Below are 10,116 nucleotides of genomic sequence, written 5' to 3'. Positions count from 1 at the left end.
CAATTGGGCTTATCCTTTATAGGGATCTAAGCTTTCCAGAGACTTGGAAGTAGAAAGATGACAGTTTTAAATCACAGACATCGTTTAGTCTTGAAGTTTATGTGGTTCGGTTGCCGATCTTGGAATAATACCGGAGTCATTCAAAGTAATAAAGGACTTGGCAGCTGTAGCCAGCAAAGCTCCCACCAGCACAGAGCTCTCTAATAGCTGTGGGAAAAGATTGCGATTTGGAAATCAGTGCGACTGGCTTCAGCATTGCTTCTGAAGAAGCTGGGGAGTGCAGCTCAAAGTGGACAAATGTAATAATAAAAGTTTACTGAGCTACATCAGCACAAATAAAGTAGTTTCTTCTGAAAGCCTGGTAAAGCACACACACACATTTTAAAGCATGTTTAGCAAGCTTAGTATATGTATGCTGCAGCATGGTGATCTACAAAATCACTGTTCAAATTCACCATTGTGTATGTATGCTGCAGCATGGTGATCTACAAAATCACTGTTCAATTTCACCATTGTGTATGTATGCTGCAGCATGGTGATCTACAAAATCACTGTTCAAATTCACCATTGTATATGTATGCTGCAGCATGGTGATCTACAAAATCACTGTTCAATTTCACCATTGTGTATGTATGCTGCAGCATGGTGATCTACAAAATCACTGTTCAAATTCACCATTGTATATGTATGCTGCAGCATGGTGATCTACAAAATCACTGTTCAATTTCACCATTGTATATGTATGCTGCAGCATGGTGATCTACAAAATCACTGTTCAAATTCACCATTGTGTATGTATGCTACAGCATGGTGATCTACAGAATCACTGTTCAAATTCACCATTGTTCACTTTTCTAGGAAGGATTGAGAAAGTGAACTGCCCTCCTCCTTAGGAGGGTGTTCCTGCTGCACTTTATTTCAGAATATTTCATAGATCAAATGGCAGGTACTTGGATAATAAAAAATAAAATCAATGTACTTGAATATATCCCGGCTAAGTGCACAGTTGTGATTGACCTGGCTAAATCTGGATTAGTGTGTAAAAGCACCTGGAAGGGAAAAAAGGGAGCACTGGCCCTTTAACAGATCAGCTGAATTAATTACCTGTTTGACCTCTTGAACCCTACTATCCTCCTTCCTTCCTTCCTCAATGTGTGACAGCACTAGACCCAGCCAGACCTCTGTGTTTGTGCATTCAGCACCCAGCTTGAGAGTTATGGCTTTTTAAAGATTTTGTCAGCTGGCATTGTACAGATCAGGTTCTTTTTGAGTTTTGTTTTTATTTGAGTGCTTGTTTGTTGTTTTCTGTTTGCTGCAACAAACACATTTCTTGATACAGTGTCATGTCTGACGTTGAGCGCTGTGCATACATTAGTCATATTTAAACGGAACTGTTGGAGACAGGTTGAAAACTTTAAAGTGCTTTGTAAGCACACAACAGCAGCAACAGACTGTGAACTGCACTGGGGATTTGAACACAAACGCATTGTGGAAAAGCTGCTGAACAAACAGCAAGATCAGCAGCATCAACACAGGTACACATGTTTTATTTTGTGAGCTCTTACTTCAGCTGGTGAATTGTGCATTAAGCTGAACAACTAAAGATAATCGTATAATAGTAGAACATGGTAGTTATACGTTGCATCATATATATATATATATATATATATATATATATATATATAGTTGAATGAAGCATGATTTAAGTGTTCTGTTATACAGTCATGTATTATGACAGCTACAGTAATATGTTCTCAGTTCTATATTCCAGTGTGGCTGATGTAAATGAATATATAATATTCATATGAATATGCTGTGGAGTGGCTTTATGCTGTCTGTGCACGAGTTCTAAATGATTCATGCATTGCCATTATGCTTTATTAAGTATAAAGAATCCTTAATAAGTTGTGCATAATTAATATGCAAGTCATTTTTGGAAACCATAAGGGAAAGTGCTATCAGTTTGCTTGCCTGCCCCTGATTACGATGCTGCAAGATTTGATCACTTTAAAACATCTTTGTGTGTTGCAGCCTTTTGTTCACAATGTGCCCGTCACTTTGCAGAGGGATAGCTGGAGTTCAGCAGCAGTGTTTCCCACACTGGCTCTAGACCGTTCTGATGAGAATTGCATCTCTTTGGATGGTGAGTGCTAACCAGCAGAGGAGCCCTCCCCGGCAGTGTTATTTTCAGGGGTCACTTATGAGCTCAGCAGTTCTTAGGTATCCATTTATAGCCGGTGCTAGGTGAGGGCACTAGCCTGTTCAGGATGCATAAAGTAACGCTTGCTGTACAGCAGCAGTCAATGAATCAGTAAAGTAACTGCAGGTCTGTGCAGCTGGAGTTGTGTCATCAGGACCAGTTCAAACACAGACTGGTGAAAGGCAGCTGAATAAACCCTCTGCACAACAAGCCACCTGATATGGTGCACATGTTTATTTATTTAAACAGTGAACAGCCCATACTGATGGCTTCCCTAGCCCTACACACCATGTTACAGGCTGTCGCAGCATTTCCTGATGGGTGAGTCTGTACTACACTCGAGTTATAGTAATGTGTCCACAGCCTTGCAACATACTGTGTGATGCTGTAAGTAAGATTACTGATCACCAGCTGATAATGCCCACTTCTCTGGTTCTCTGCATTTGCCCTTTATAGAGCAGCACAACCAAGCTTCCACTAGCTGTGAAGAACGGTGTTTTCAGTTTGCTTTGCACACTCCTGCTCTTCCTTGCTTTTTATATATATATATATATATATATATATATATATATATATATATACTGTTCTTTTGAAATGGATCTAAGCTCCTAACACGGCAGATTGCATCATTTGCACGGCTCAGGGTGGGCTTTATTGTGCCGGCTGTGATATGAACTGACCCTTAGGTTGGGAGAGGCTACTAAATCCTTGACATATATAAAAGTCAGCTTCAGTCTTCCCTAAAATCAAATAAGCCTGAGACACTGAAGTGTTAAGATTTAGCACCTTGTGTTTGCGTAGCATCCTGCTCTCTTCACTGTGCAGCACTGGTTTTTACCATCCAGCCAGCAAAGCCTGATGTTTGTTATGCTTCATCTGTCGTACAGCTGTATGTGTTGTTATAAAGTAGAGGACCTCTTGAGTTCAAACCACACTGTCACTGCACATGCAATATTTGGCCAAGGGTGGCACAACAGTTGAGTTAAAATTGAGTGTGCACATTAAACAAAATAGCATCAAATGCACAGTATGATAAAAAACGACAAACTGGGGGGGGGGGGGGGGGGGGGGGTTCATTGCAATGCAAATTGGACATAGTAATGTATGTTTAAGAGCTAAAAGGTTGCAATACATTGTATTATTATTATGATTATTATTATTGTACTTCATTTATTTTTGTTCAAGGCTGCAGGAGCTATTTTCCTATTTGCTCATCATTCAGTAATGCCTTCCTTATAAAGGGGTTTTGTTCTTGTTATAGCTGAAGGCAGTCCATCCTTCATTGCTCTCAATTTTACATTTGTTATGAACAACAAGAAATGGCCCAATCAGAGCAATACACATAGTGGAGGTTTTTCAGCCCTTTCTACGGAGAGGAATGTTATTACCAGGTAAGCGTCTTCTCAATCACACAGGCTCCGAATCTATCCCGGCTTCTCCTTCAACCCACGGCATTTTTATTACCAGGTAAGCGTCTTCTCAATCACACAGGCTCCGAATCTATCCCGGCTTCTCCTTCAACCCACGGCATTATTATTACCAGGTAAGCGTCTTCTCAATCACACAGGCTCCGAATCTATCGCGGCTTCTCCTTCAACCCAAGGCATTTATTGCAACCATTTCTCACTGCAGATGGCAAAGCAATAACCTTTATGGGCCGAATTTTTCTCAGGGAATCTTTATATTTGTTTCAGGTAGGCAGGGTCAAGGATACAGAAACAGCATTACAGTTAGAAGGCTTTCTTTTGGAAAAGATGTTTTTCAACATGGGGACAAGTGGCAGATCCTTAACAACTCACAAAAGATAGATGGATGAGATGTATCCCATCCAAAAGCCATGTTAAAAATATGTCAGACCTAAAGAAGACAAAGGCAGAGCAACATTAACTTGTCATTCTAGTGACACTGCAGTCCGATGCTAAAAGCAACCGCAAGTGCTCCTATGCCAACAGTGATGTAGAGTATAATTCTGGAGCAAAGGTAGCAGCTCAATGGAATGAGTTACATTAGCAAGTTATCAGCTGACCCTGTGCTGGACTGTTCTAAACTACTTTTCTTCATTAACACACGCTGATTTGTTTTCCTAGTTCCAATTACGAAGGCAGTGTCACTTTGAATGGGCAATATGTGTACCTGGTGAATTGTACACCAGTAAGGACCATTCACTCTTGTGATCTAGTTTGAGAGAGACAGAGCTGCTTAACTCACTATCTACTTGAATAGATACCATATAGACATTTTTTTTCCAGTTTAATTACAATTGATTATATAGGATTTTGTAGTCCTCGTTTGTGAATCCCTGGACAACAGACACCTGCTAATTAGTGTCAAAAGCCATCATAGAAGCTTAAAAAAGAATGAAAAGCAACTGTGTGTTACTGTGTGTGTGTTAAGTGAATATAAAGGCAGAGGAAAGGATTACAGAACAATCCCTAGATCATTATATAGTAGGATGCCTGCTGTTTTCTTTTAAATTCTGTTAAGAACCTATTTTTACACCCATATTTTCAGTGCTCCATTCCAACACTACGTTTTCATATAAAACAGATGCTTCCATATCATGTGTTCTGTGAGTTCCATGACTGCCTGAACCAGTTTGGCATCTGGCAGCAGACATGAATTGTCTATTGCTTACTAGCTCATCACACATTCCACACAAGACCGTGAATCAGGTGGCTTCTGTAAACCCAAGCCACTTAGTCAATGACAAACCCCCTTGATCACTAGAAATGAATTGCTGACCTTGTACTAGATCATTGCAGACCCTGAATTACATTTCCAGACAGACTTGAACACACAGCTTTGGTGGGAGCTGCCTATTGGGAATCCTGTGCTAACAACCTCCTCCTGCCTTCAATGGGAGTGAAACTGATTTCTTCATGTTCGTGAAGCTTGAGAGATCACACAAGCAGAAGCGAAGTGAGCACACGTGGCTGAGACAATGTCAAGGCTTATTTCATTCTTAATTGATTTCAAATTCAAAACTGCGTATTGTATAGACCTATGTGAAGCATCTGCTGCACATGAAGCCACAGAAATGATAGATTCTCCTGGACATGCCTTGAAGGAGAAGTCCATCTCAAGGCATATCCAGGAGAATCTATTGACTGGATTAATGCATTGACTGGTCATTAATACATTGATAGAGGCATCAATCTAACTGGTATCTCGGAAGTGTTTCCTGTAGCCAGTGGATATGGTTAATACAGTTTTACTTTGCTGACCTTTGCTGCTGAACTCTGCAGAGCCCTGGTCCAGTGATCCGAATGTTCCTGGTCAGTCCCCCTGCAAAGTCTCCCCTGGAAGCTGCATCTTTGCTAAATGCAGTATACATTTAAAGCGTGTGAGCGTTTCGAACTCTGCAATCTGCGCAGTTTGGTTTCCACTAATAGCCCAGGTTCCTGTGACAAATACATCCCACATGGAGCCACTGTAAGAGCCTGTAGGCAGAAAAGTATTACTTTGGGGAAGCAGTGTCAAAACTACATTCTGAGTCACATTCAAAATTGAACCATTAAAGTGAATTATAGGCACAGATTTATTTGTACTGTAATTCTAGAGGGTATTTGTGTGCGTGTGTCTGTAATATGAATGCTACCTTTAGCTCTGGAAAATAAAAATTATAATAAATCGCAAAGGAGTCAACATTCAGTTTTCTCAGTCAATTATTACCAATACTACTGCATAGCAGCATAGAAAAATATAGATGTTCTCTTTTTATATACTGTAACAGTTGTAATAACAGCAGTCTTGGATATCAACTGACACTCTCATTAAAGGTAAAATGGTGTCATATACTGCTTCCTACATCTCTCAACCGTGTGCTTGATATTGGCCCTGATAAAACTTGCAATTGGTTTTCTGGGGAAAGCTCCTTGCACATGGCATTGGATCCATCGATGGAAGCTGTTTGGAATCTGGATAGGTATTTTCTGCTGCAATCTGCTTCAGCCTACATGCCTTCCCAATACCTGTCCTCTTCTCACATTGTCAAGATAGCTAATTCAAGCTTTAGCAAGCCTAACAGTCTTCTCAGAGGAATCTGCCTGAGCACACAGGGCTCAATAGAGACAGACCCCTGTGCCTCTCTCCTAACCCTGGCTGAATTGCCCTTCCCAAGCGCCGGTTTGTACCAGTGGAGGATTACTTGGAGTGTGCTCCGAAGCACAGAAACTCTGAGCTGTGAGCTCTGGGGCTCTCTGTTTATTCAATACTCCCCCCAGTTATAATTTAAAACAGGCTGGAGGTGTCCAATCGTGGTCCTGGTGGATCATTCCACTCCAGGTATTTCAATAATAATCTAGAGCAGGGGTGGGCAATTCCGGTCCTGGAGGGCCGGTGTCCCTCCTGGCTTTTGTTCTTACTGTACCCTAAATTACTTAATAGGACCAATTATTACCAATTATTGGTGTAATTAAGTAATTTAGAGCACAGTTGGAACAAAAGCCAGGAGGGACACCGGCCCTCCAGGACCAGAATTGCCCACCCCTGATCTAGAGCCTGGGTGGAGGTTTCATTGGTTTGGTTGAACAATTTAGAACAGAGTTGGAACAAAGACCAGGACTGGAAGGGCAAGCCATGGTCTCCCAATGTATTGGGCCCTTGGAGTGGACATTGGACCAATCAGAACTAGAAAGAGATTTGGACCGACTCATGCCCCTTGAGGGCTGGAGTGGAACAGTAGATACTCGTTGACATGTGTGCATGCTTGTACTGTAATTCAGTGTTGTGTAGTGCTTCTGAGGTGGTGTGTGAATGAAGGTTTGCTGTGACCTCCCTCCCTCCAAGCATGTTCTGTTGTAGCATATTTTTTCAAAATCATCCCTAAGCAATGCCCAGTGTCCACAACTTTCTCTTTATCTATCTCCCTCTTTTTTTATTTATTCATCTTGTTGGGGAAAACAATTACAGCAAACTAGATAACTCTTATCTGTAGCTTACAAAACAGTAATGTGTAACTATGTGATTTATGTTTTGTCTGGTTTAGTCCCAGAGGAAAGAAGTACTCAGTTTGCTTTTCACAAGGGCATAAATAAGCAGATTAAAAAGTAAATAAAAACTAGAAGGACAAACCTTGTCATTCCCTCGACACAGCCATATATCCTGTGGTGATTTATGGACTCTTGCAAAACCGAAACTGGTGAAAACTTGCACTCATCAGTCTTAGAGGTCAATTGTGCTGCCACATTCAGTGAAGTTTGCAATTCTGGGATTCCTGATTTATTCATATTGTGTGCAATGTGTGCTGCATGGGGCAAATGTAGTTAAAGTTATTTTAATGTCATTCGGTCAGTGTTGCCACAAAAGCATAAAGTAATTCTGCATTGCAAAATAAATCTACTGTATAATTATATCTAATGTTGTCCTGGAAATGGTCTAAATGGTAGAAGCACGTGTGTGTTTGTATTTGGTTGTTTGTTGGTTTGTTGGTTTGTTGGTTTGTTTTTTGGCAGGGCTGTTCCCACCTGAATCAGTAGACACATTGTATTTCAGCATTTTAGATGTTTAAATTAATTACCTGTCATTACAAAAAATATCTGTTATTCCAAAGAATGCAGTAGAGTCTACGCTGCTCTAAATAGACTCATTAAATCTAGGTCTAGGTCTGATCGATTGATTTGCTTTTCCATTTTCTCCATTATTTCTAATAAACTCTGCTTTCAAAAACAGGTCTGGAAAAGCAATACTGGCTATTGAAATATTGATATGCAGATATACATACTGCCGAAAAAACAGCAGGAATACTTCTACACACAGCGCATATCGATGCACTGATATGAGATTTGCACTGTCCTCCTAATCACCACTCTGCTAACTACCAGTACTGTAAAGGTTTCCAGCTCCATTTCACATCATGATCATTGCACTGAGTAATTAGTTTTTCACCGGCGTTATTCACTGATAGCTTTCACAATTAGCTATTCATTTTCATGTGAAGGAGATGTTGTAAAATGTATCTGTTGTATCATGACCCTAATGGTACTGGGATAATTCATTTTGTTCAGACGGTAAGATGCTTTGAAGTCACAAGATGACATTAATCAGAAGGTTACTTATAAATATTATTTTCTTAAAGCCAGAGGGAATTGAGGTGCTTTATTTTATTAGGAGAAAGTTTAGGGGCCAACCCATACAAGAGCTGATGCTGCTAGCAATCCTCTTTGTGCAGCATGTGAAGGGTAAGCCTATTCTCCACAGTCTGAACTGATCTGTGAGGAAAGGAATCGTGTTTAACTGTGCAGGGACCCCATTCTCAACAGTCTGGACTGATCTGTAAGGAAAGGAATCGTTTTCTGTGCAGGGACCCCATTCTCCACAGTCTGGACTGATCTGTGAGGAAAGGAATTGTGTTTTCTGTGCAGGTACCTCATTCTCAACAGTCTGGACTGATCTGTGAGGAAAGGAATCGTGTTTAACTATGCAGGGACCCCATTCTCAACAGTCTGGACTGATCTGTGAGGAAAGGAATCGTGTTTAACTGTGCAGGGACCCCATTCTCAACAGTCTGGACTGATCTGTGAGGAAAGGAATCGTGTTTTCTGTGCAGGGACCCCATTCTCCACAGTCTGGACTGATCTGTGAGGAAAGGAATTGTGTTTTCTGTGCAGGTACCTCATTCTCAACAGTCTGGACTGATCTGTGAGGAAAGGAATCGTGTTTAACTGTGCAGGGACCCCATTCTCAACAGTCTGGACTGATCTGTGAGGAAAGGAATCGTGTTTTCTGTGCAGGGACCCCATTCTCCACAGTCTGGACTGATCTGTGAGGAAAGGAATCGTGTTTTCTGTGCAGGTACCTCATTCTCAACAGTCTGGACTGATCTGTGAAGAAAGGAATCGTGTTTAACTGTGCAGGGACCCCATTCTCAACAGTCTGGACTGATCTGTGAGGAAAGGAATCGTGTTTAACTGTGCAGGGACCCCATTCTCCACAGTCTGGACTGATCTGTGAGGAAAGGAATCGTGTTTTCTGTGCAGGTACCTCATTCTCAACAGTCTGGACTGATCTGTGAAGAAAGGAATCGTGTTTAACTGTGCAGGGACCCCATTCTCAACAGTCTGGACTGATCTGTGAGGAAAGGAATCGTGTTTAACTGTGCAGGGACCCCATTCTCAACAGTCTGGACTGATCTGTGAGGAAAGGAATCGTGTTTTCTGTGCAGGTACCTCATTCTCAACAGTCTGGACTGATCTGTGAAGAAAGGAATCGTGTTTAACTGTGCAGGGACCCCATTCTCAACAGTCTGGACTGATCTGTGAAGAAAGGAATCGTGTTTAACTGTGCAGGGACCCCATTCTCAACAGTCTGGACTGATCTGTGAGGAAAGGAATCGTGTTTTCTGTGCAGGGACCCCATTCTCAACAGTCTGGACTGATCTGTGAAGAAAGGAATCGTGTTTAACTGTGCAGGGACCCCATTCTCAACAGTCTGGACTGATCTGTGAGGAAAGGAATCGTGTTTAACTGTGCAGGGAACCCGTGGCATTCTGCGGGAGCTGCATGGATTACCCTGTCAAGCCCTCCTATTCATCATTCCCAGAGGTTCGGCACGAACAGGAAATCAATCAGAGAAACCTGTCTGCGAATCAGCACTTTTGCCGGGTCTGTTTTCTAAATGTTGTGACACAATCCATCACAACGTGGCTGGACGTCCCGAGCTCCCATGTCAGAGTGATACCGCTGCCTTTTCCTTATGAAACATGCATTCATTAATAGCAGAGAATCAAAGGGCTTCAGTGCTTTTCAGCAGCCCGGTATCTTTTGTTTTACTGACTGATTTTTCAAACCTAATGGTAAGAGTTTGCAACATCCAGTATTGCAAAATGCCCTTTTTGCAGTTTTGACAGTTTGTTATATTGTAGGCATTGTGGATTCAGCTTGTTTTGAGTATTGCTTTTATGTATCTTGTAAATACTC

At 41.5% G+C, this 10,116-nt stretch overlaps 1 long non-coding RNA gene across 2 annotated transcripts in view; it reads left to right on the top strand.

Annotated features, from left to right (window-relative positions):
• The first annotated feature begins 1,162 nt into the window (after nt 1-1,162).
• LOC131697859 (uncharacterized) overlaps nt 1,163-10,116 on the top strand; it is a 28,932-nt gene continuing 19,978 nt past the window's right edge. Inside the window, exons 1-3 of one of the 2 annotated variants that reach the window (XR_009307514.1) lie at nt 1,163-1,535; nt 2,032-2,143; nt 2,450-2,505. This is a non-coding gene — a long non-coding RNA (uncharacterized LOC131697859). Of the gene's footprint in view, nt 1,536-2,031; nt 2,144-2,449; nt 2,506-10,116 lie in introns of those variants that run through there. The other variant, XR_009307513.1, reaches the window with a different exon arrangement.

Source organism: Acipenser ruthenus, chromosome 16, assembly GCF_902713425.1.
Source record: "Acipenser ruthenus chromosome 16, fAciRut3.2 maternal haplotype, whole genome shotgun sequence".
Lineage (NCBI taxonomy): Eukaryota > Metazoa > Chordata > Actinopteri > Acipenseriformes > Acipenseridae > Acipenser > Acipenser ruthenus.
This window is presented reverse-complemented; position numbering and strand designations above follow the sequence as displayed.